A 24,997-nucleotide genomic window follows, 5' to 3' on the forward strand; every position below is an offset into this window, starting at 1 on the left:
CAGGAGAGCAAAGAACTGAGCCCAGGTTCACAAAGAGAGGAGCTCTAGAAGTGCCTGCGGTGAAAATTGACCAGATAGCGGTGGAGTGATTGCAGTAGACTTCAGATAAGCTGATGTGAAATGCGTCTGACGAGATGGAGAGCCGGACCAGCAGCAATAAGAGCAGTGGGCTGCAGAATGGAAGACTGTTTTTGCTAAATTTGTTAATTGTGGGCGAAGATGTTACATTTTTGGCAAGTTAATAAGCATATACATGATGACATATACAAGTGGCGTCTGGTTCAACCCTTCAAGTAATAGCTAGGAGAAATGAAGAATGATAGCGGCACTAACCTGCTGAAGGATTTGTGTTGTGAACTACAACCCTGAGGGCCACACAAGATTCTGAAAGGCATTATACAATTATTCTGCTGTTCAAGAGCAAGGTTCCCACCATTTAAAGGGACAGTACCTGCTAAAAATGTTTTGTTTCTGTGTGAGAAAAAAACACCAAAAAAATCATCATTTCAGCAGGGGGGGTGTCACACCCTTTTGGGTTCTCACCCTTGAAAATGTCAACTTGAGCTTTCATTCAATTGGTGTCCTCCGGCACACAGTCATGTTATCCCAGTCCTGAGTAGGTTCTCATAGACTCCACACACAGCTCTACTGTGATCACGGTCGACGCTCCACCTCTAGAGATGACTGCACATTGTAAGTTGCCCATTGTGCATTGATGTTTCCTTCCTACTGATACTATTCTTGGCCTAATTACAGGGAACCAATACAGGCAAGGTACAAGAAACATTCATTGTCTGCAGGGGGATGTGATTATTGCTCAGAATTAAGACTAGGAGGACTCCTGGCATAAAGTGATATTTAGTCTCTTCAGGAGTCTATATAGATATATAGATCTCGTTGGCCGAACTAGCAGATAGACGGGTTTGGCCAAATGTTGGTCTAATGTTTATGGGAGCCTTGAAAAATTTATTGTCGGAAGAAATATCAATCTGACATGTCCAATTTCAGACTGACAATCATATTGTCTCCTGGAGGTAAGCCACCGCCAGCCATGTCTTACGACAGATCTCTCATAAAGAACCCAGGAGCACTCAACTGAACGAACGCTCTATATACAATTAGGTCCAGAAATATTTGGACAGTGATTGAATCTCCATGATTTCAGCTCTGCAGGTCACTATTTTGAATTTAAAATGAAACAACTAAGATGCAATTGAAGTGGAGACTTTCAGGTTTAATTAAAGGGGTTGAACAAAAATATCCTGTGAAACGTTTAGGAATTGCAGTCGTTTTTCTATAAAGCCTCCTCAAATGAGGGGCTCAAAAGTAATTGGACAAATTAACTTTACCATATATAAAATATTAATTTTTAATACTTTGTAGAGAATCCTCTGCAGGTAATGACTGCCTGAAGTCTGGAACCCATTGGGTTTCCTCCTTTGTGAGGCTTTGCCGCCTTTTACTGCAGTGACTTCAGTTGTTGCTCGTTTGTGGGTCTTTCCGCCTTACGTTTTGTCTTCAGCCTGTGAAATGCTGCGAAATGGGGTTGAGATCTGGTGATGACTCGGCCATTGCAGAATATTCCACTTCTTTCCCTTAAACTCCTAGGTTACATTCGCAGTATGTTTTGGGTCATTGTCCATCTGTCCTGTGAAGCGCCGTCCAATCAACCTTGCTACATTTGGTTGAATCTGAGCAGAAAGTATCGCCCTGTACACACAGGATCCGGCTGCTTCTGTCTTCAGTCACATCATCAATAAACACTAGTGACCCGGTGCCATTGGAAGCCATGCATGCCGCGCACATCACACTGCCTCCACCATGTGTTACAGAGGATGTGCTGTGCTTTGGATCATGAGCTGGGCCAAGCCTTCTCCATACTTTATTCTTCCCATCTTTCAGGTACAGGTTGATCTTAGTTTCATCTGTCCATAGAATGCTTTTCCACAACTTTTTTAGATGTTTATTGGCAAAGTCTCATCTGGTCTTTCTATTTTTAAGGCTGAATGATGGTTTGCACCTTGTGATCTACCCTCTGTATTTACTCTCATGAAGTCTTCTCTTTATAGTAGACTTATATTCTGAACCACCTACTTCCTGGACAGTGTTCTTCACTTGGGTGGATGTTTTGAAGGGGTTTTTCTTCACCATGGAGATGACTCTGTGATCATCCATAACTGTTGTCTTCCGTGGAAGTCCAGGCTTTTTTGAGTTCCCAAGCTCACCAGTACGCTGTTTGTTTGTTTTTTGCACAAACTTGATTTGGCCACTCCCAACATTTCTGTGCTCTCTGATGTATTTCTTCTTTTTTGTCAGCCTAATGATGGTCTGTTTCTCTTCCATTGAGAGCTTCTTTGACTGCGTGTTGTGGGTTCACAGCAAAAGCTTCCAAATGCAAATGCCACACCTGGAATCAGCTCCAGACCTTTTACCTGCTTAATTGATGATGGGCTGACAAGGGAATAACCCATTCTGCATCTTCCAATGTTTAATAATGCAGTAGCTGTCAGCTGTACACTATGCTGACACCCTGCTGCATTAGTCTGGATAGGTGTTGGCACAGGCCATGGCAATTTAACCCCTTAGATGCTACTGTCAATAGTGATTATGGGATCTAGATGGCCAGGCTAACTGAGTGTGGGGGCTGCCTCTTTACCCCATCAGCATCCTGAGATCATGATTGTGTGGTCCTGATGGTTGACCTGACAGCAGTTTTGAATATGTTGTGGGGTGCTGTTTTTAAAATGGTGTCACTTTTTTGGGTTTTCCAATGTGTAGGTGCCCCAAAGTCACTTCAAAACTGAATAGGTCCTCTATAAAAGCCAGGTGGGACTGGGTTAAATCCTAGCAGTTCAGGTCTTGATTAGATGCACCCACCTGGCTAGCTTTGAGTAAAACAGAAAAAACTGACCGGCATTTCCAAAACAAGAAATACCGTATTTTTCGGACTATAAGACGCACTTTTTTCCTCCAAAATTTTGGAGGACAGTGGGGGTTGCGTCTTATACTCCGAATACTATATACGTGTATACACTGTGTGGCTGTGCATGATGGGAGGTGTGGGGGAGCGGCAGCAGGGGATTAGCTGGGCACAGGAGGCAGCAGCCTACGCTGTGCCTGCTACTAAAGAAAATGAATATGTTATGTTCTGCTACCAGAGCTAAGGAAAGAGAGGAGATCTGTCCCTACGATAGAACTCCGCTTTATCCCTACGATGTAACAGGGGACCTGATCCTGCGATCAGACCTGCTAAAGTCCTAAGCTAGTCTGTACGGAGACCTATAGATGTGGGGAAGGAATCCCTACAAGTACTAAGGACTGGGAGGAAAATGGGACACCTCCTAACAGAAATAGTAGCAGACAGACAAACAAACAAAATATATAGAACACTGAGGTCCGTAGACCAAGCAAACTAACAGAGTTAGATACAGAGCACAGGCTAGCTAGAAAGTAGTTATACAATGAAGTCCAGCAAAGCCAGAAGGGCGGAGCAGGATTAAATAGGCCAACAAGGTCATGTGACCAGCAAAGGAAAAAACCTAAGAGCAAGGTTCTAACAGTACCCCCCCTTCTAAGAGGATCCTCCGGATCCCCTAGGACCAGGCTTATCAGGAAATCTCCTGTGAAACGCTCTGATAAGTCTGGACGCGGAAACATCATCTGACCTCACCCAAGAGTTATCCTCGGGTCCGAAACCTTTCCAGGCCACAAGATACTGCAAACTACCTCTATACCGTCTAGAGTTAAGGATGCGAGAAATTTCATATTCCCCGTCCTCCACCACCGGAGGAACAGAGGCAGAGGCGTCACCATCCGACACAACAGCTTTTTTTAACAGAGAGACATGAAATACCGGATTAATTCTCCAGGAGGTAGGAACCTCCAACCTAACAGCAGATTGGTTGACAACCTGAAGCACCTTAAAGGGCCCTACAAACTTGGGACCCCATTTCTTAGAAGGAATCCCTACAAGTACTAAGGACTGGGAGGAAAATGGGACACCTCCTAACAGAAATAGTAGCAGACAGACAAACAAACAAAATATATAGAACACTGAGGTCCGTAGACCAAGCAAACTAACAGAGTTAGATACAGAGCACAGGCTAGCTAGAAAGTAGTTATACAATGAAGTCCAGCAAAGCCAGAAGGGCGAAGCAGGATTAAATAGGCCAACAAGGTCATGTGACCAGCAAAGGAAAAAACCTAAGAGCAAGGTTCTAACAGAATATTCCCCACGATCAGTGACTATTGCGGCACAGCATCTCACACTGTGTGAGGGCGCATGGCAGGGACACCATGCGCGCCCTGCCATGCGAGGCTCACACAGTGAGCGTCGGCAGCAGAGCGGGACAGCGCTGGAGGAGAGAGGAGGTGAGTATGATTGTTTTTTTATGGGTGGCGTGATGGGGGCTCAAGGGGTGCCATGCATACCAGGATGGGGGCTCAAGGGGTGCCATGCATACCAGGATGGGGGCTCAAGGGGTGCCATGCATACCAGGATGGGGGCTCAAGGGGTGCCATGGATACCAGGATGGGGGATCAAGGGATGCCATGCATACCAGGAAGTGGGATTAAGGGGTGCCATGCATACCAGGATGGGGGATTAAGGGGTGCCATGCATACCAGGATTGGGGGATAAAGGGGTGCCATGAATACCAGGATGGGGGATCAAGAGGTGCCATGCATAGCCGGATGGGGGATCAAGAGGTGCCACGTATACCAGGATGGGATGGGGGCCACGTATACCAGGAAGGAGGAGCCATACATACCAGATGGAGGATATTGACAGAATTGGGGGACATTACCCCAATACTAGTGTCAGCAGCAGACCCCCTCCCCCATAACAGGGCATCATGACCACATTTTTTTGCTTACGTTTTTTTTCCTATTTTCCTCCTCTAAAACCAGTGCGTCTTATAGCCCGAAAAATATGGTTGGTGTGTACAGGTGCTTACTAGGAGCAGCTACCTCCATATATAACTAATAAACAAAGTAGCACACTACAAGACTATGTATGCGAACATGAAATATATGAAATTTGAATAGCATTACTCCTTAGAAATAAGTGAGAAATCTTAGCGCATAAATTGGCCAATTCATGTGTACCTGGTAGCCACGGTAAGGAGTTTCTCCTCATACCATCATACCAGGAATCTGCCTGTGTGAACTCCTCTCTAAGAGACATAAGCCTGCTTGTGTATGGGAAGGCAAGAACCTGCTGCAATTAAAACCGCCTGTGACCTAGAGGGGGAGTGCTCAGTCAAAGCCTATACATACAGTGGGGAAAAAAAGTATTTAGTCAGCCACAAATTGTGCAAGTTCTCCCACTTAAAAAGATGAGAGAGGCCTGTAATTGACATCATAGGTAGACCTCAACTATGAGAAATGAGATGAGAAATCCTGAAAATCACATTGTCTGATTTGGAAATAATTTTTTTTCAAATTTTGTTGGAAAATAAGTATTCGGTCAATTACAAAAGTTCATCTCAATACTTTGTTATATATCCTTTGTTGGCAATGACAGAGGTCAAACGTTTTCTGTAAGTCTTCGCAAGGTTGGCACACACTGTTGCTGGTATGTTGGCCCATTCCTCCCAGCATATCTCCTCTAGAGCAGTGATGTTCTGGGGCGGTCACTGGGCAACACGGACTTTCAATTACCTCCAAAGGTTTTCTATAGGGTTTAGATCTGGAGACTGACTAGGCCACTTCAGGACCTTGAAATGCTTCTTACGAAGCCATTACTTCGTTGCCCTGGCGGTGTGCTTGGGATCATTGTCATGCTGTAAGACCCAGCCATGTTTAATCTTCAATGCCCTTGCTGATGGAAGGAGGTTTGCAGTCAAAATCTCACGATACATGGCCCCATTCATTCTTTCATGTACACGGATCAGTCGTCCTGGTCCCTTGGCAGAGAAACAGCCCCAAAGCATGATGTTGCCACCCCCATGCTTCACAGTAGGTATGGTGTTCTTAGGATGCAACTCGGCATTCTTTCCCCTCCAAACACGACGAGTTGTGTTTCTACCAAACAGTTCTATTTTGGTTTCATCTGACCATATGACATTCTCCCAATACTCTTCTGGATCATCCAAATGCTCTCTAGCAAACTTCAGATGGGCCCGGACATGTAATGGCTTAAATATAAAGACAGGAGAAACAGAGTACGTAAAGGCATAAAAACATAATAACTTTATTAGATAGCAAATATAAAAGCGGCCACTAAAGGTGGCAGCATAGAACAAATAATAGAGTTACAAAGTGCAGCACATAGTAGTATGTATACAAAGTGTATATACCAAAAAGGGATTCCCTCAAAATGGAGGGAAGAGAAAAGGTAAGCACAAAATGTACCAATGGTACACACCATACATATGCATAAATCAGCACGAATGCACAGGTGAGTATATACAGACAATATAAGTACCAATGGTACACACCATACATATGCACAAATCAGCACAAATGAATAGAGCCTCTTGAGAAAGCCCTCAGCTAAGGGGCGAAACGCGCGTCGAGGCTCTATTCTGGGCCACTTGGCACCCTTGGTTCTTCTGGCCCCTGGCCTGTCTATTCTCTGTACCTATATTTATATTTGGTAAGCGATATCATGTATCTATCCACCTTGCATTCGTGCTGATTTGTGCACATGTATGATGTGTACCATTGGTACCTATATTGTCTATGTATACTTACCTGCGCATTTGTGCTGATTTGTGCATATGTATGGTGTGTACCATTGGTACTTATATTGTCTGTATATACTCACCTGTGCATTCGTGCTGATTTATGCATATGTATGGTGTGTACCATTGGTACATTTTGTGCTTACCTTTTCTCTTCCCTCCATTTTGAGGGAATCCCTTTTTGGTATATACACTTTGTATACATACTACTATGTGCTGCACTTTGTAACTCTATTATTTGTTCTATGCTGCCACCTTTAGTGGCCGCTTTTATATTTGCTATCTAATAAAGTTATTATGTTTTTATGCCTTTACGTACTCTGTTTCTCCTGTCTTTATATCTTATGTTGAGTAGGCTTGTGGCAATTATTAGCCATGTATTTTTCAAGTGGCATTTTGCCACGACTATATATAATATGAAGGCTTTTCTGTGTATAATGTAATGGCTTAAGCAGGGAGACATGTCTGGCACTGCAGGATCTGAGTCCCTGGTGGCGTAGTGTGTTACTGATGGTAGCCTGTGTAACGTTGGTCCCAGCTCTCTGCAGGTCATTCACTAGATCCCCTCGTGTGGTTCTGGGATGTTCGCTCACCGTTCTTGAGATCATTTTGACCCCATGGGGTGAGATCTTGTGTGGAGCCCTAGATCGAGGGAGATTATCAGTGGTCTTGTATGTCTTCCATATTCTAATTATTGCTCCCACAGTTGATTTCTTCGCACCATGCTGCTTGCCTGTTGCAGATTCAGTCTTCCCAGCCTGGTGCAGGGCTACAATTTTGTTTCTGGTGTCCTTCGACAGCTCTTTGGTCTTCACCATAGTGGAGTTTGGAGTGTGACTGTTTGAGGTTGCGGACAGGTGTCTTTTATACTGATAACAAGTTCAAACAGGTGCACGTACTACAGGTAATGAGCGGAGGACAGAGGAGCCTCTTAAAGGAGAAGTTACAGGTCTGTGAGAGCCAGAAATCTTGCTTGTTTATAATTGACCAAATACTTATTTTCCACCAAAATTTGAAAAAAAATTATTTCCAAATCGGACAATGTGATTTTCAGGATTTTTTCATAGTTGAGGTCTACCTAAGATGTCAATTACAGGCCTCTCTCATCTTTTTTAAGTGGGAGAACTTGCACAATTGGTGGCTGACTAAATACTTTTTTTTCCCCACTGTAGAAACAGAAAAAACTGACCAGCACTTCCAAAACAAGAAATAGGTGTGTACAGGTGCTTATTAGGAGCAGCTACCTCCATATATAACTAACAAAGTAGCACACTGCAAAACTAAGTATGCAAACATGAAATATATGAAATATGAATAGCATTATTGCTCTAGAAAATAGAAATAAATGAGAAATCTTAGCGCATAAATTGGCCAATTCACGTGTACCTGGTAGCCATGTTAAGGCGTTTCTCGTCATGCCAGGAACCTGCCTGTGTGAACTCCTCCCTAAGAGACATAAGCCTGCTTGTATATGGGAAGGCAAGAACTTGCTGCAATTAAAACTACCTGTGGCCTAGAGGCGTAGTGCTCAGTCAAAACTTATACATAGAAACAGAAAAAACTGACCGGCACTTTCAAAACAAGAAATAGGTGTGTACAGGTGCTTACTATAACTAACAAACAAAGAGCAGTAATGCTATTCAAATTTCATATATTTCATGTTCGCATACTTAGCGTTGCAGTGTTCTACTTTGTTTGTTAGTTAAATATGGAGGTAGCTGCTCCTAGTAAGCACCTGTACACACCTATTTATTGTTTTGGAAGTGCCGGTCAGTTTTTTCTGTTTCTATGTATAAGTTTTGACTGAGCACTACGCCTCTAGGCCACAGGTAGTTTTAATTGCAGCAAGTTCTTGCCTTCCCATATACAAGCAGGCTTATGTCTCTTAGGGAGGAGTTCACACAGGCAGGTTCTTGGTATGACAAACGCCTTAACATGGCTATCAGGTACACGTGAATTGGCCAATTTATGCGCTAAGATTTCTCATTTATTTCTATTTTCTAGAGCATTAATGCTATTCAAATTTCATATATTTCATGTTCACATACAGTACAGACCAAAAGTTTGGACACACCTCATTTAAAGATTTTTCTGTATTTTCATGACTATGAAAATTGTACATTCACACTGAAGGCATCAAAACTATGAATTAACACATGTGGAATTATATACTTAACAAAAAAGTGTGAAACAACTGAAAATATGTCTTATATTCTAGGTTCTTCAAAGTAGCCACCTTTTGCTTTGATGACTGCTTTGCACACTCTTGGCATTCTCTTGATGACCTTCAAGAGGCAGTCACCGGAAATGGTTTTCACTTCACAGGTGTGCCCTGTCAGGTTTAATAAGTGGGATTTCTTGGCTTATAAATGGGGTTGGGACCATCAGTTGTGTTGTGCAGAAGTCTGGTGGATACACAGCTGATAGTCCTACTGAATAAACTGTTAGCTACTTTTTTCTTGCCATAATACAAATTCTAAGTAAAGAAAAACGAGTGGCCATCATTACTTTAAGAAATGAAGGTCAGTCAGTCCGAAAAATTGGGCAAACTTTGAAAGTGTCCCCAAGTGCAGTTGCAAAAACCATCAAGCGCTACAAAGAAACTGGCTCACATGAGGACCGCCCCAGGAAAGGAAGACCAAGAGTCACCTCTGCTTCTGAGGATAAGTTTATCCGAGTCACTAGCCTCAGAAATCGCAGGTTAACAGCAGCTCAGATTAGAGACCAGGTCAATGCCACACAGAGTTCTAGCAGCAGACACATCTCTACAACAACTGTTAAGAGGAGACTTTGTGCAGCAGGCCTTCATGGTAAAATAGCTGCTAGGAAACCACCGCTAAGGACAGGCAACAAGCAGAAGAGACTTGTTTGGGCTAAAGAACACAAGGAATGGACATTATACCAGTGGAAATCTGTGCTTTGGTCTGATGAGTCCAAATTTGAGATCTTTGGTTCCAACCACCGTGTCTTTGTGCGATGCAGAAAAGGTGAACGGATGGACTCTACATGCCTGGTTCCCACCGTGAAGCATGGAGGAGGAGGTGTGATAGTGTGGGGGTGCTTTGCTGGTGACACTGTTGGGAATTTATTCAAAATTGAAGGCATACTGAACCAGCATGGCTACCACAGCATCTTGCAGCGGCATGCTATTCCATCCGGTTTGCGTTTAGTTGGACCATCATTTATTTTTCAACAGGACAATGACCCCAAACACACCTCCAGGCTGTGTAAGGTCTATTTGACCAAGAAGGAGAGTGATGGGGTGCTACGCCAGATGACCTGGCCTCCACAGTCACCAGACCTGAACCCAATCGAGATGGTTTGGGGTGAGCTGGACCGCAGAGTGAAGGCAAAAGTGCCAACAAGTGCTAAGCATCTCTGGGAACTCCTTCAAGATTGTTGGAAGACCATTTCCGGTGACTACCTCTTGAAGCTCATCAAGAGAATGCCAAGAGTGTGCAAAGCAGTCATCAAAGCAAAAGGTGGATACTTTGAAGAACCTAGAATATAAGACATATTTTCGGTTGTTTCACACTTTTTTGTTAAGTATATAATTCCACACATGTTAATTCATAGTTTTGATGCCTTCAGTGTTCATGTACAATTTTCATAGTCATGAAAATACAGAAAAATCTTTAAATGAGAAGGTGTGTCCAAACTTTTGGTCTGTGCTGTACTTAGCGTTACAGTGTGCTGCTTTGTTTGTTAGCTTTGACTAAGAACCAGAACATGTGTTCACCTGACTCTTTCAGTCCACTGGGGAAGTTGAGAAGAGTGGGTTGTCTTGGAGCTGGGGAGAGAAAAAAACAGAGTCTCTCAGAAAGGAGTCTGCACAGGATCGTGTTCACTAAACTGCGAGTATTAGTGGTTGCTATGGACAATATCCACTTTGTTTGACTGAACTGGGACTAGCTCAGCCCTGTATGAGTAGCCAGGGTCTATTTTGTTAAGTCAGTGCCTGGACAAGGCTAGGGAATTTGTGTTTATGGTTTTGTTTTTCAGTGCCGTGCAACCTGTGGATATAAATGTCATATTGTTTTGACACAAAAATCCAGTATTTGTGTGAAAGCTGCCTACTGCTAAGAGTGAATCCCTACAGTCCCTAAAAAAATAAGTTTTGTAAATTTACCAGCACAATAGTAGTTATATTCTTGTACATATGGGCAGAATTATAGTAGTTATATTCTTGTACATAGGAGCAGTATTACAGTAGTTATATTCTTGTACATAGGAGCAGTATTATAGTAGTTATATTCTTGTACATAGGAGCAGTATTATAGTAGTTATATTCTTGTACATAGAAGCAGTATTATAGTAGTTATATTCTTGTACATAGGGGGCAGTATTATAGTAGTTATATTCTTGTACATAGGAGCAGTATTATAGTAGTTATATTCTTGTACATAGGAGCAGTATTATAGTAGTTATATTCTTGTACATAGGAGCAGTATTATAGTAGTTATATTCTTGTACATAGAAGCAGTATTATAGTAGTTATATTCTTGTACATAGGGGGCAGTATTATAGTAGTTATATTCTTGTACATAGGAGCAGTATTATAGTAGTTATATTCTTGTACATAGGAGCAGTATTATAGTAGTTATATTCTTGTACATAGGAGCAGTATTATAGTAGTTATATTCTTGTACATGGGAGCAGTATTATAGTAGTTATATTCTTGTACATGGGAGCAGTATTATAGTAGTTATATTCTTGTACATAGGAGCAGTATTACAGTAGTTATATTCTTGTACATAGGAGCAGTATTATAGTAGTTATATTCTTGTACATAGGGGCAGTATTATAGTAGCTATATTCTTGTACATGGAGGAAGTATTACAGTAGTTATATTCTTGTACATGGGGGCAGTATTATAGTAGTTATATTCTTGTACATAGGAGCAGTATTATAGTAGTTATATTCTTGTACATAGGAGCAGTATTATAGTAGTTATATTCTTGTACATAGGGGGCAGTATTATAGTAGTTATATTCTTGTACATGGAGGAAGTATTACAGTAGTTATATTCTTGTACATGGGGGCAGTATTATAGTAGTTATAGTCTTGTATATAGGGGGCAGTATTATAGTAGTTATAGTCTTGTACATAGGGGGCAGTATTATAGTAGTTATATTCTTGTACATAGGGGGCAGTATTATAGTAGTTATATTCTTGTACATAGGGGGCAGTATTATAGTAGTTATATTCTTGTACATAGGAGCAGTATTATAGTAGTTCTATTCTTGTACATAGGGGCAGTATTATAGTAGTTATATTCTTGTACATGGGGGCAGTACTATAGTAGTTATATTCTTGTACATAGGGGGCAGTATTATAGTAGTTATATTCTTGTACATAGGAGGCAGTATTATAGTAGTTATATTCTTGTACATAGGGGGCAGTATTATAGCAGTTATATTCTTGTACATGGAGGAAGTATTACAGTAGTTATATTCTTGTACATGGGGGCAGTATTATAGTAGTTCTATTCTTGTACATAGGGGCAGTATTATAGTAGTTATATTCTTGTACATGGGGGCAGTATTATAGTAGTTATATTCTTGTACATAGGGGGCAGTATTATAGTAGTTATATTCTTGTACATAGGAGCAGTATTATAGTAGTTATATTCTTGTACATAGGGGCAGTATTATAGTAGTTATATTCTTGTACATGGGGGCAGTATTATAGTAGTTATAGTCTTGTATATAGGGGGCAGTATTATAGTAGTTATATTCTTGTACATAGGGGGCAGTATTATAGTAGTTATATTCTTGTACATAGGGGGCAGTATTATAGTAGTTCTATTCTTGTACATAGGGGGCAGTATTATAGTAGTTCTATTCTTGTACATAGGGGGCAGTATTATAGTAGTTCTATTCTTGTACATAGGGGGCAGTATTATAGTAGTTCTATTCTTGTACATAGGGGGCAGTATTATAATAGTTATATTCTTGTACATAGGGGCAGTATTATAGTAGTTATATTCTTGTACATAGGAGGCAGTATTATAGTAGTTATATTCTTGTACATAGGGGGCAGTATTATAGCAGTTATATTCTTGTACATAGGAGCAGTATTATAGTAGTTCTATTCTTGTACATAGGGGCAGTATTATAGTAGTTATATTCTTGTACATGGGGGCAGTATTATAGTAGTTCTATTCTTGTACATAGGGGGCAGTATTATAGTAGTTCTATTCTTGTACATAGGGGGCAGTATTATAATAGTTATATTCTTGTACATAGGGGCAGTATTATAGTAGTTATATTCTTGTACATAGGAGCAGTATTATAGTAGTTATATTCTTGTACATAGGAGCAGTATTATAGTAGTTATATTCTTGTACATAGGGGGCAGTATTACAGTAGTGATATTCTTGTACATAAAGGCAGTGTTATAGTAGTTATATTCTTGTACATAGGAGCAGTATTATAGTAATTATATTCTTGTACATAGGGGGCAGTATTATAGTAGTTATATTCTTGTACATATGGGGCAGTATTATAGTAGTTATATTCTTGTACATAGGGGGCAGTATTATAGTAGTTATATTCTTGTACATAGGGGGCAGTATTATAGTAGTTATATTCTTGTACATAGGGGCAGTATTATAGTAATTATATTCTTGTACATAGGGGGCAGTATTATAGTAGTTATATTCTTGTACATAGGGGCAGTATTATAGTAGTTATATTCTTGTACATAGGGGCAGTATTATAGTAGTTATATTCTTGTACATAAGGGCAGTATTATAGTAGTTATATTCTTATACATAGGAGCAGTATTATAGTAGTTATATTCTTGTACATAGGGGCAGTATTATAGTAGTTATATTCTTGTACATAGGGACAGTATTATAGTAGTTATATTCTTGTACATAGGGGCAGTATTATAGTAGTTATATTCTTGTACATAGGGGGCAGTATTATAGTAGTTATATTCTTGTACATAGGGGCAGTGTTAATAGTAGTTATATTCTTGTATATAGGAGCAGTATTATAGTAATTATATTTTTGTACATAGGGGGCAGTATTATAATATCTTGTTAGAACAATTTCATATGTTTTGGGCATTTAGCATTTCCTTTTCTACACAACTACTTCTCTCTGTAAGAATCATTTACTATATTCTCTGTCCTTCGGGACCTCATTCTGTCTATATACAATATTTTACATCTTGTAATGCACTGAACTAAAATAAATTACATTCCGATACAATGTGGAGGGTGGCCTAATAGGTGTATAGTTTTTTACATACGTGGAGTGTTTATATTAAAAACATGTTGCAGTGAAAGTGTTAAATCTATAAGCAGGAGAATAGAAAAGAGCAGGAAGAGAGATGCTTCTGGTAAGTGAATGGTATCTGAGCAACTGGAGCAGTGACAGGAATTGCAACCATTGCAACATTCACACATACAGCATCCACATGTCTCATTTCTCCAATCTGGCAATCTATTACATGCATCGTAGTAACGGTGGCGGTCAGCTTATTAGTAATGGGGACCACCAATGAGTCCTACCCACCCAGCCAACATCCCTCTCATTCTACAAGCAGATATGAAGCTTCCCTTCTTATGATGCCATAGTCATTGATATATCTAGAAGGTTTGCATTGTGTATAAACAGCCTGACCTTGCCTGTCGCTGGAGGAGATGCTGAGGACGGAGATGTTGCCTGGGCGGCTGCCAGGATCTCTGGAGCTATTACCAGGGCTGCTGTCTGTTTTTTTTCTGAGCGAGTTCCTGTTGTCAATGAACCTCTGCACTCAGAGAGAGAAGTCAGTGACCACAACGGACGGAAGACACCGTGCAATATGCACTTTCTCACAATGAATTGTTGGACAGTGGAGAGGCTGCGCAATAGTTTCATCCATCACTACCTATAATGATATAGTCCGGTCAGGGCCAGCTCCAGGGCAGGGACGGAGATACCATTGGTGCAACCTGTGCTGATGCACATGGCCCAAGGAGTAAAGGGGGCTACCTTCCTCCTTCAAGGCAGCTGTCACAAACACATCAAGGGGTGCTTTACGTGATGAACTATTTGACTGCCCATATATTGTTCTTGTATAGAAACCTCACTAAAATGGCACGTTGTAGGTGAAGGGCCGGGCCACATTTACATTCAGCCAGGGGCTTCTTTTCCTCAAAATCTGGATGCCCCATTATCTGTACAGCATTGGCACCAGATTGATGGCAAAACACATTTACTCTATGATGGGGCAATGCAGTCACACTTCTAGTAGAGGCATGTACTGTCACTGTTACAGCTGCTTGGGGATAGATAAGTGATAACCATCCTAAGGTAGACTTAAAGGGGAGCTCCACCTCAATAATTACCATAGAATGGCAAATAATGCTTTCTGGTAATGCCTATAAAATACTGCGGTTTAGTTCTTAAATAATACTGCCATACAAATAATATTACTGTATAGTTCCCACACAGTTATACCATTCAGTGCTCAGATAATACTGCCATACAATGCCAAATAATACTTTTTATATCTATTCTGCAGCATTTTACAATTCAGAGAGAATTTGTACAATCAAGATAACACATTACAGAGTAACACATAGTTCAACGTATACCAAGAGGAGTGAGGGTCCTGATCGCAGGCTTACAATCTATGAGGAAATAGGGGGGGCACAAAAGCTAAAAATAAAGTGCTTGTTGTCTAAGGTCATCCGTATAAAAAATAGGGGCATTGAAATAATGCTGCATGAACCAGTCACCGGCCAGTATCGGTACAAGTACAAAGTGCTACTGAGTGCATGGAAGAGAGAACAGGGGATAGTTAGTTAGATTAGTGAGGTGATAGGCTTGTCTACAGAAATGCGTTTTTAGGGCACGCTTGAAACTGTGGATACTGGGAATTTACTGGATTGTTAGGGGTAGTGCATTCCAGAAAACTGGTGCAGCGTGGGAGGTTCGGATTATAGAGGATGTTAAGGCCGCGTCACACTTAGCAACGCTACAGCGATCCCGACAACGATACGACCTGTCAGGGATCGTTGCTGCGTCGCTATGTGGTCGCTGGTGAGCTGTCAAACAGGCAGGCTCACCAACGATCAGGGGAGCAGCGACATCGTGGAAAGAATCTTTCCACAATGTCCTGCTCCTTGTTACCAGCCTGCTGAAGCAGGAGCAGGCTGGTAACCATGATAAACAGCGGGTTACTAGGGGCACACGCACACCTAGTAACCCGCAGTTTATCATGGTTACCACTCTGCTATGGTGAGCGGGAGGTTACCGCTCACCGTAGAAGAGTGGTAACCATGATAAACAGCGGGTTACTAAGTGCAGGTGCACCCCTAGTAACCCGCTGTTTATCATGGTTACCAGCCTGATCGTTGGTCCTGCTGGTCACACACAGCGATGTGTGCTGACCAGCGGGAGGGCAACGACCAAAAAAAGGTCCAGGACATTCTGCAGCGATCAGCGACCTCACAGCAGGGGCCCGATCGCTGCAAAGTGTCACACATAGCGACATCACTGGTGAGGTCGCTGTTGCGTCACCAAAACCGTGACTCAGCAGCGATCTCGCTATGTGAGACGGGGGCTTTACTCATAGGTGATTAGCGGCACAAAGGGCATGGGTAGTTTGGCAGACCTAAATGAGGCAGGAGATGTAGGGTGGTGCAATGCTGTGGAGAGATTTGTGGGTGAGGGCGATAGGTTTATATTGGATTCTGTAGCAGATGGGCAACAAGTGCAATGACTGGCACAGGGTAGAGGCTTCAGTGTAGAGGGTGGAGAGAAATATGATCCTGGCTGCTACATTCATGATACCTTGGAAAGGAGCGAGTTTATTAAAAGGGAGACCGATTAGTAGAGAGTAGCAATAGTCCATGCAAGAATGAATAAGAGCGTCAGAGTTTTTGCAGAGTCAAAAGTAACAAAAGATCGAATTTTAAAAATGAGCGAGTAAGTGATCGGATGTGGGGAGTGAAGGAAAAATCAGAGTCAAATATAACCCCAAGACAGCGGACATTCTGTTTGGGAATTATATTTCAATATCTTATTTAGCATGGGTAGTAGAGGGGGGGGGACAAAAGGAGTTCAGTTTTTGACAGATTCAGTTTTAGATAGAGAGAAGACATGATGTTAGAGCCAGTGGACCGACAATCACTGGTATTTTGTAGTAGTGCAGGGGTGATGTCAGAAGTGTGGTACTGGAAACAAAATCTGCTAATGGTTTGTCCTATACGGGCAATGTAATAATACTACTTCTATACAGTTGTAACACAATGCTATCATTTAGTTCTCAAATAAGTACCAAATTCTACCTAAATAATACCTAAATACATTTTCCAATTAATACTGCCATACAGTGTTCACATACCACCACCATATATTTATGAAAAATTGCCATTAAGTGCCTGAAAAACACCTCCATACAATGCTAAATAGTACAACTACATAATATCCAAATAATATATGTATATAGTCCTGTCATTCAGTGCCCAAATAATACTGCCATACAATGCCAAAAGTGAATACTTCTACGCAGTGTCTAGACAATGCTATTATTTAGTGCTCCTACTATGTACTACCATATAAGGCAGTCACATACTCCTCACATAATATAACCATTCAATGCATAAATAAAATTGCCGTTCAGTGTCCGAATAATACTGCCATACAATGTCCTACAATGCTGACACAATGCTATTTAGTGCTCAAAGAATACTACTGTATGCAACCAAATAATATCCATACGGCATCCAAATGACATTTCCCGCAGAAAACTGCCATGAAACTGCTATCTAATGCCTAAAGAAAAAGAGCCGTTCAGTGCTTGAATAATACTGCAATAAAATGACTAAATAGGGAAGGAGCTAATAATACTGTGGTGGTCCATAGCAGTAAAAGTTTACATGCTGCATTCTCCATTGGGCCCCCCTAGTAAAGGGAGGTCCTGAGAAATTGCTCAATTTGCCACCCCCTGAGAAGTCTGAATGTGGAGGCCTAAATGCATTTTAGTCCTGAAATCCTGTACATTTGGGACAGGTTGGTGACAACCAATAGGGCCACCATTATAGGTCCGAAGGAGGTTGTCACCTGGCCTTTCCAGACTAATGGTTGGTAAATTCTCCTAATCATGTAGTGATGTTGGCGAGGATTCTCTCCTTTTCCAGACAGATTGTGGGGAGGATGAATCAAACACCTCAGATTTCGAAAGGTTTGCGCTGCTCTTTATGGAGAGAACATTTCTATAATTAGTTCAGATTGAATTCGAAAGCATAAAATCTAGAAACGGTAGTTTTGTGGCCGCCCTCCAGCTGCTGTCAACAGGAAAAGCAGAGATCAGCTCCACAAGCCGCGACGGCAGCAGCACATCTACCATGTTAATGAAACCTCCAATCTTTCATCCTGCTGCTGTCGGGTCCTCTGCCAACACTACAAGGAAAAGTCAGTATATCGCCAGAGTATGGCCATGAGCTTGCAAGCTGTAATTATCACCTTGGACATCATCAGCAATTTCTGGGCCCCTTACAGCCAAACATTCTGGGGCCCAGGGCCTCCTTATACCATCAGTGGACTGCAGTCGGGATGACAAAATTGACAGGGTGTCTAGGCTAATAGGGAGTCTGTGGAGGGTGGGGGATAGGGGTTTACAGGGGCCCTTTGATGGTGAGTGGGATAGTAAGAGGCACTTTTAGATAAAATGTGGTAAGGGTACTGTGAGGAAATTAAAGCTGGCAGGGGCCTTTTTTAAGATGAAGTTGAGACTGAATACCAGGTGCTCTGAAGAAGGCAGGAACAGGTGAGTGAAGGATCGGCAAGGGATATGTTAGAGGAGGATGGTATGGAAGATGGTAGGGGTACTCTCTTACACAGGCTATCCTTATTGATGGCTTGGTTGGCACTCTATGCTAGGCTGGTGATGCCCCTTTAAGTCAGTGTGACTACCCTGCCAACGACATCCATATCTCAGCTTCCTTGGTTCAGATGAGTGTAACAACTGGAAAGTGAGATATTGGGGTAAGTATAATGCTACCTGATTTTTTTAGACTTTGAGTAGAGGTTAATGAGGGCAATGATACAACCCTTATTATAGCCTCCAGCCCCAAGTGACCATGAGCTTGTAGTCATATTGAACTGTTGTCACATTCTTGTCATCATCCTCGTGAACAGCATTACATGCTGACCACCAGTGGTACTGCAGTTTGTTTATTTTTTCTAAAGTCTTCTAAAAATGGATTCCTCCGATTCTTTTCATTTGACTCATGAGATTTTCTGCGGTCTGTAGAATAAGTAGAAGACGATACGCATGACCAACCATGCAGCGACTGAGTGCACAATCCCAGCAGGTGCATCGCTGTACAGTCACCGCCAGCAATGGCAGACAACCACGATGTCAATCAATGCCAGCCATACAGAAGCTTCCGGGAGCGGTCAGATACGCTGGGTGGATATGAATTGTATATTTAAAGGGTGTTTCACCTCCAAAAAAGAAATTAGTACAAGTCCTTGAGGCGCCCTCTTCTGTCAAGTTTTTGACATTTATACCTGTTTCTGGGAAACTGGGTAACAAGAAATAAGACCGCTATTATGGTTCCAATAGGGGCTGCCACAGATTGCAGTACCTTTAGTGGCCACTGAGTGATGCTATTTGTAATTACCCACAATACGCATAGGCACCCTCTAGCAGCTACCGCCATATGTCGCTGCATTGTGGTGAAGAATGTTGCACAGAAGAATGCAGAGATTCCCCCAAAAATTATATTTAATTTCAATCTATCACCAACTAACTGTAGACTGCAGCTGCAGACTTGACCAGATCTGATGAATTTTTACAGTTTTTGCTAGCTTTTATTTGTTGCCTTAATTCCGCTCAGTTTTTCCAATGAAAGCACTGTTTACATCCAAGTCCTGTAAAGAACTTTCTCACTGCTGAGGAGTTGTTACAATTGTCCAATCCTCATTTCTGTTTTGATTGTTGCAATGTATCAGAGCAGATGAAATGTACTGGGTTTATTTAGCTCAGAATATAGTATATGTGACACCTTACTCCTGCTCAGAGCTGTAACTTGTGACACTGTAACCTTTCTTGTGTCCTGACCCCTCCTCACACATTGTAGCAACCCTCAGCTGACTATATTAGAAAAGTTTTTTTCTCAGTCTCTGGACATATAAAAAAATATTCTCATCCACTGATCACAAGCAGTGATCTTGAAAATGATGAAGAATTGTGGATTATTTTAAACTTTTAGTTTAGGGCTAAATTGTGGTTTTGGAGGTAGCCAAATATCGCTATGTGCTCCTGCTACATCGCAGTGTAATGCCGATGAATGGGGTCGCAGGGAAACCACTATGGAACCGTAACTGCAAAGTGCAAGTAACAGTAAAGCCTCATTCACACACAGTATTTTTACATCACTGTTTGTATGCCAAAACCAGGAGTGGAACTTACAGAGGAAAACTATAATTGAAAGATTGACATCTGTTGTGTGTTTTGGAGACCCTACTAGTTTTGACTTACAAATACTGATGTGTGAATAAAGCCTTAGACATAGTTGGATTTTATGCGGCTTACCTGTCGCAGTACCCTAAGAGTCACAATGCGACCATATCCACCTGCATTATTCTTCAATGTGGCAGCAGCATGTAGAGATCTTTGGTATTGTGAGCTGTGTTGTGGCCGAAGTCTCCATGTAGCCCAGCCTTAATTATACGGATTTACGTGAGACTAGAGCCGAAGTCGTCTTATAAGCAGGTCATAGGGATGTAGGTGGCTCTTACCTGTGTGTAGATGCTGTCTCCGCTGCTCGATCATCAGCTGTCACCACTGCGCACTCTCTTCTGTTCTTCTATCAGTCAGTAAATATAAATTTACCAGTGTCACCATTCACGTATTTACCAATGCAGGTGTGTAGTCACCGGCCTGGGGCTCCTTTATATGTGATGCTGGGGTTATCACGCCTACGATGTAACCCGCCCTCTGTGTACACACGTCTGTCTGCAGTACTGAGTGTGAGTGACAGGATGTGAGAGTCCGCCTCACCTCTGCTACATCTTCTGCACTACAGGTCCATAATACACAGCCTTAAAGAGAATGTCTTCTTCTTTTATTCTAATTGGGTCTGCACTGAATAATTTTTAAATATATGCTCAACAAAATATATCACAGATCCAATACAATAGAAATATACTGTGCTGTCATATAGTGCCCAAACTTAACAGTGTCACTCAGTTCCCATATAGCCTCAAAGAAATTCCCAAATAATGATGCCACACAGTTTCTATCAGCACCATAGACTGCATAAATAAAAGTGCCACGCAACATAACTCCTATATGATAGCACCATACAGTGCCCAATTAACAGTGCCACACAGTTCCTACATAACAGCACCATACAGTGCCATACAGTTCCTACATAACAGCACCATACAGTGCCCAATTAACAGCACCATAAAGTTCCTAAATAGCAGCACCATACAGTGCCATACAGTTCCTACATAACAGCACCATACAGTGCCAAATTAACAGCACCATAAAGTTCCTAAATAGCAGCACCATACAGTTCCTACACAACAGCATCATAAAGTGCCTGATAAACAGTGCCATACAGTTCCTACATAACAGCACCATACAGTGCCAAATTAACAGCACCATAAAGTTCCTAAATAGCAGCACCATACAGTTCCTACACAACAGCATCATAAAGTGCCTGATAAACAGTGCCATACAGTGCTTATATAACAGCACCATACAGTGCCTGATAAACAGTGCCATACAGTTCCTATATAACAGCACCATACAGTGCCCGATAAACAGTGCCATACAGTTCCTACATAACAGCACCATACAGTGCCCGATAAACAATGTCATACAGTTCCTACATAACAGCACCATACAGTGCCTGATAAACAATGTCATACAGTTCCTACATAACAGCACCATACAGTGCCTGATAAACAGTTCCTACATAACAGCACCATACAGTGCCTGATAAACAGTTCCTACATAACAGCACCATACAGTGCCTGATAAACAATGTCATACAGTTCCTACATAACAGCACCATACAGTGCCCAATAAACAATGTCATACAGTTCCTACATAACAGCACCATACAGTGCCTGATAAACAATGTCATACAGTTCCTACATAACAGCACCATACAGTGCCTGATAAACAATGCCATACAGTTCCTATATAACAGCACCATACAGTGCCTGATAAACAGTGCCATACAGTTCCTATATAACAGCACCATACAGTGCCCAATTAACAGCACCATAAAGTTCCTAAATAGCAGCACCATACAGTGCCATACAGTTCCTACATAACAGCACCATACAGTGCCAAATTAACAGCACCATAAAGTTCCTAAATAGCAGCACCATACAGTTCCTACACAACAGCATCATAAAGTGCCTGATAAACAGTGCCATACAGTGCCCGATAAACAGTGCCATACAGTTCCTACATAACAGCACCATACAGTGCCCAATAAACAATGTCATACAGTTCCTACATAACAGCACCATACAGTGCCTGATAAACAGTACCATACAGTTCCTATATAACAGCACCATACAGTGCCTGATAAACAGTGCCATACAGTTCCTATATAACAGCACCATACAGTGCCTGATAAACAATGCCATACAGTTCCTATATAACAGCACCATACAGTGCCTGATAAACAGTGCCATACAGTTCCTATATAACAGCACCATACAGTGCCTGATAAACAATGTCATACAGTTCCTACATAACAGCACCATACAGTGCCTGATAAACAGTGCCATACAGTTCCTATATAACAGCACCATACAGTGCCTCATAAACAATGCCATACAGTTCCTATATAACAGCACCATACAGTGCCTGATAAACAGTGCCATACAGTTCCTATATAACAGCACCATACAGTGCCTCATAAACAGTGCCATACAGTTCCTATATAACAGTACCATACAGTGCCCAATAAACAATGTCATACAGTTCCTACATAACAGCACCATACAGTGCCTGATAAACAGTGCCATACAGTTCCTATATAACAGCACCATACAGTGCCTGATAAACAGTGCCATACAGTTCCTATATAACAGCACCATACAGTGCCCGATAAACAGTGCCATACAGTTCCTACATAACAGCACCATACAGTGCCCGATAAACAGTGCCATACAGTTCCTACATAACAGCACCATACAGTGCCTGATAAACAATGTCATACAGTTCCTACATAACAGCACCATACAGTGCCCGATAAACAATGTCATACAGTTCCTATATAACAGCACCATACAGTGCCTGATAAACAGTGCCATACAGTTCCTATATAACAGCACCATACAGTGCCTGATAAACAGTGCCATACAGTTCCTACATAACAGCACCATACAGTGCCTGATAAACAGTGCCATACAGTTCCTATATAACAGCACCATACAGTGCCTCATAAACAGTGCCATACAGTTCCTATATAACAGCACCATACAGTGCCTGATAAACAGTGCCATACAGTTCCTATATAACAGCACCATACAGTGCCTGATAAACAATGTCATACAGTTCCTATATAACAGCACCATACAGTGCCTCATAAACAGTGCCATACAGTTCCTATATAACAGCACCATACAGTGCCTGATAAACAGTGCCATACAGTTCCTATATAACAGCACCATACAGTGCCTCATAAACAGTGCCATACAGTTCCTATATAACAGCACCATACAGTTCCCGATAAACAATGTCATACAGTTCCTATATAACAGCACCATACAGTGCCTGATAAACAGTGCCATACAGTTCCTATATAACAGCACCATACAGTGCCTGATAAACAATGCCATACAGTTCCTACATAACAGCACCATACAGTGCCTGATAAACAGTGCCATACAGTGCTTATATTACAGCACCATACAGTGCCCGATAAACAGTGCCATACAGTTCCTATATAACAGCACCATACAGTGCCTGATAAACAATGCCATACAGTTCCTATATAACAGCACCATACAGTGCCTGATAAACAATGCCATACAGTTCCTACATAACAGCACCATACAGTGCCCGATAAACAGTGCCATACAGTTCCTATATAACAGCACCATACAGTGCCTCATAAACAATGCCATACAGTTCCTATATAACAGCACCATACAGTGCCTGATAAACAATGCCATACAGTTCCTACATAACAGCACCATACAGTGCCTGATAAACAGTGCCATACAGTTCCTATATAACAGCACCATACAGTGCCTCATAAACAATGCCATACAGTTCCTATATAACAGCACCATACAGTGCCTGATAAACAATGCCATACAGTTCCTACATAACAGCACCATACAGTGCCTGATAAACAATGCCATACAGTTCCTATATAACAGCACCATACAGTGCCTGATAAACAATGCCATACAGTTCCTACATAACAGCACCATACAGTGCCTGATAAACAGTGCCATACAGTTCCTATATAACAGCACCATACAGTGCCTCATAAACAATGCCATACAGTTCCTATATTACAGCACCATACAGTGCCTGATAAACAGTGCCATACAGTTCCTACATAACAGCACCATACAGTGCCTGATAAACAGTGCCATACAGTTCCTACATAACAGCACCATACAGTGCCTGATAAACAATGCCATACAGTTCCTATATAACAGCACCATACAGTGCCTGATAAACAGTGCCATACAGTTCCTACATAACAGCACCATACAGTGCCTGATAAACAATGCCATACAGTTCCTATATAACAGCACCATACAGTGCCTGATAAACAGTGCCATACAGTTCCTACATAACAGCACCATACAGTGCCTGATAAACAATGCCATACAGTTCCTACATAACAGCACCATACAGTGCCTGATAAACAATGCCATACAGTTCCTATATAACAGCACCATACAGTGCCTGATAAACAATGTCATACAGTTCCTACATAACAGCACCATACAGTGCCTGATAAACAATGCCATACAGTTCCTACACAACAGCACCATACAGTGCCCGATAAACAGTGCCATACAGTTCCTATATAACAGCACCATACAGTGCATGATGAACAGTGCCATACAGTTCCTACATAACAGCACCATACAGTGCCTGATAAACAGTGCCATACAGTGCTTATATTACAGCACCATACAGTGCCCGATAAACCGTGCCATACAGTTCCTATATAACAGCACCATACAGTGCCTGATAAACAGTGCCATACAGTTCCTACATAACAGCACCATACAGTGCCTGATGAACAGTGCCATACAGTTCCTACATAACAGCACCATACAGTGCCTGATAAACAGTGCCATACA

At 41.7% G+C, this 24,997-nt stretch overlaps 1 protein-coding gene across 5 annotated transcripts in view; it reads right to left on the reverse strand.

Moving 5' to 3' along the window:
- The window catches only part of GLIPR2 (GLI pathogenesis related 2), a 91,972-nt gene that overhangs the window by 54,989 nt on the left and 11,986 nt on the right, over nt 1–24,997 (reverse strand). The window contains exons 1-2 of one of the 5 annotated variants that reach the window (XM_073640489.1): nt 20,435–20,586; nt 10,426–10,476 (exon numbers count right to left, since the gene is read on the reverse strand). The exons of 1 other annotated variant lie outside the window; for it this stretch is intronic. The gene's annotated coding sequence lies outside the window, so the exon portion shown is untranslated. Of the gene's footprint in view, nt 1–10,425; nt 10,477–14,320; nt 14,408–20,434; nt 20,592–24,997 lie in introns of those variants that run through there. 3 more of the 5 variants (XM_073640491.1, XM_073640488.1, XM_073640493.1) reach the window with 3 other exon arrangements.

Source organism: Phyllobates terribilis, unplaced genomic scaffold (assembly GCF_046119375.1).
Source record: "Phyllobates terribilis strain yellow unplaced genomic scaffold, ASM4611937v1 Scaffold_7__3_contigs__length_470593459, whole genome shotgun sequence".
Classification (NCBI taxonomy): Eukaryota; Metazoa; Chordata; class Amphibia; order Anura; family Dendrobatidae; genus Phyllobates; species Phyllobates terribilis.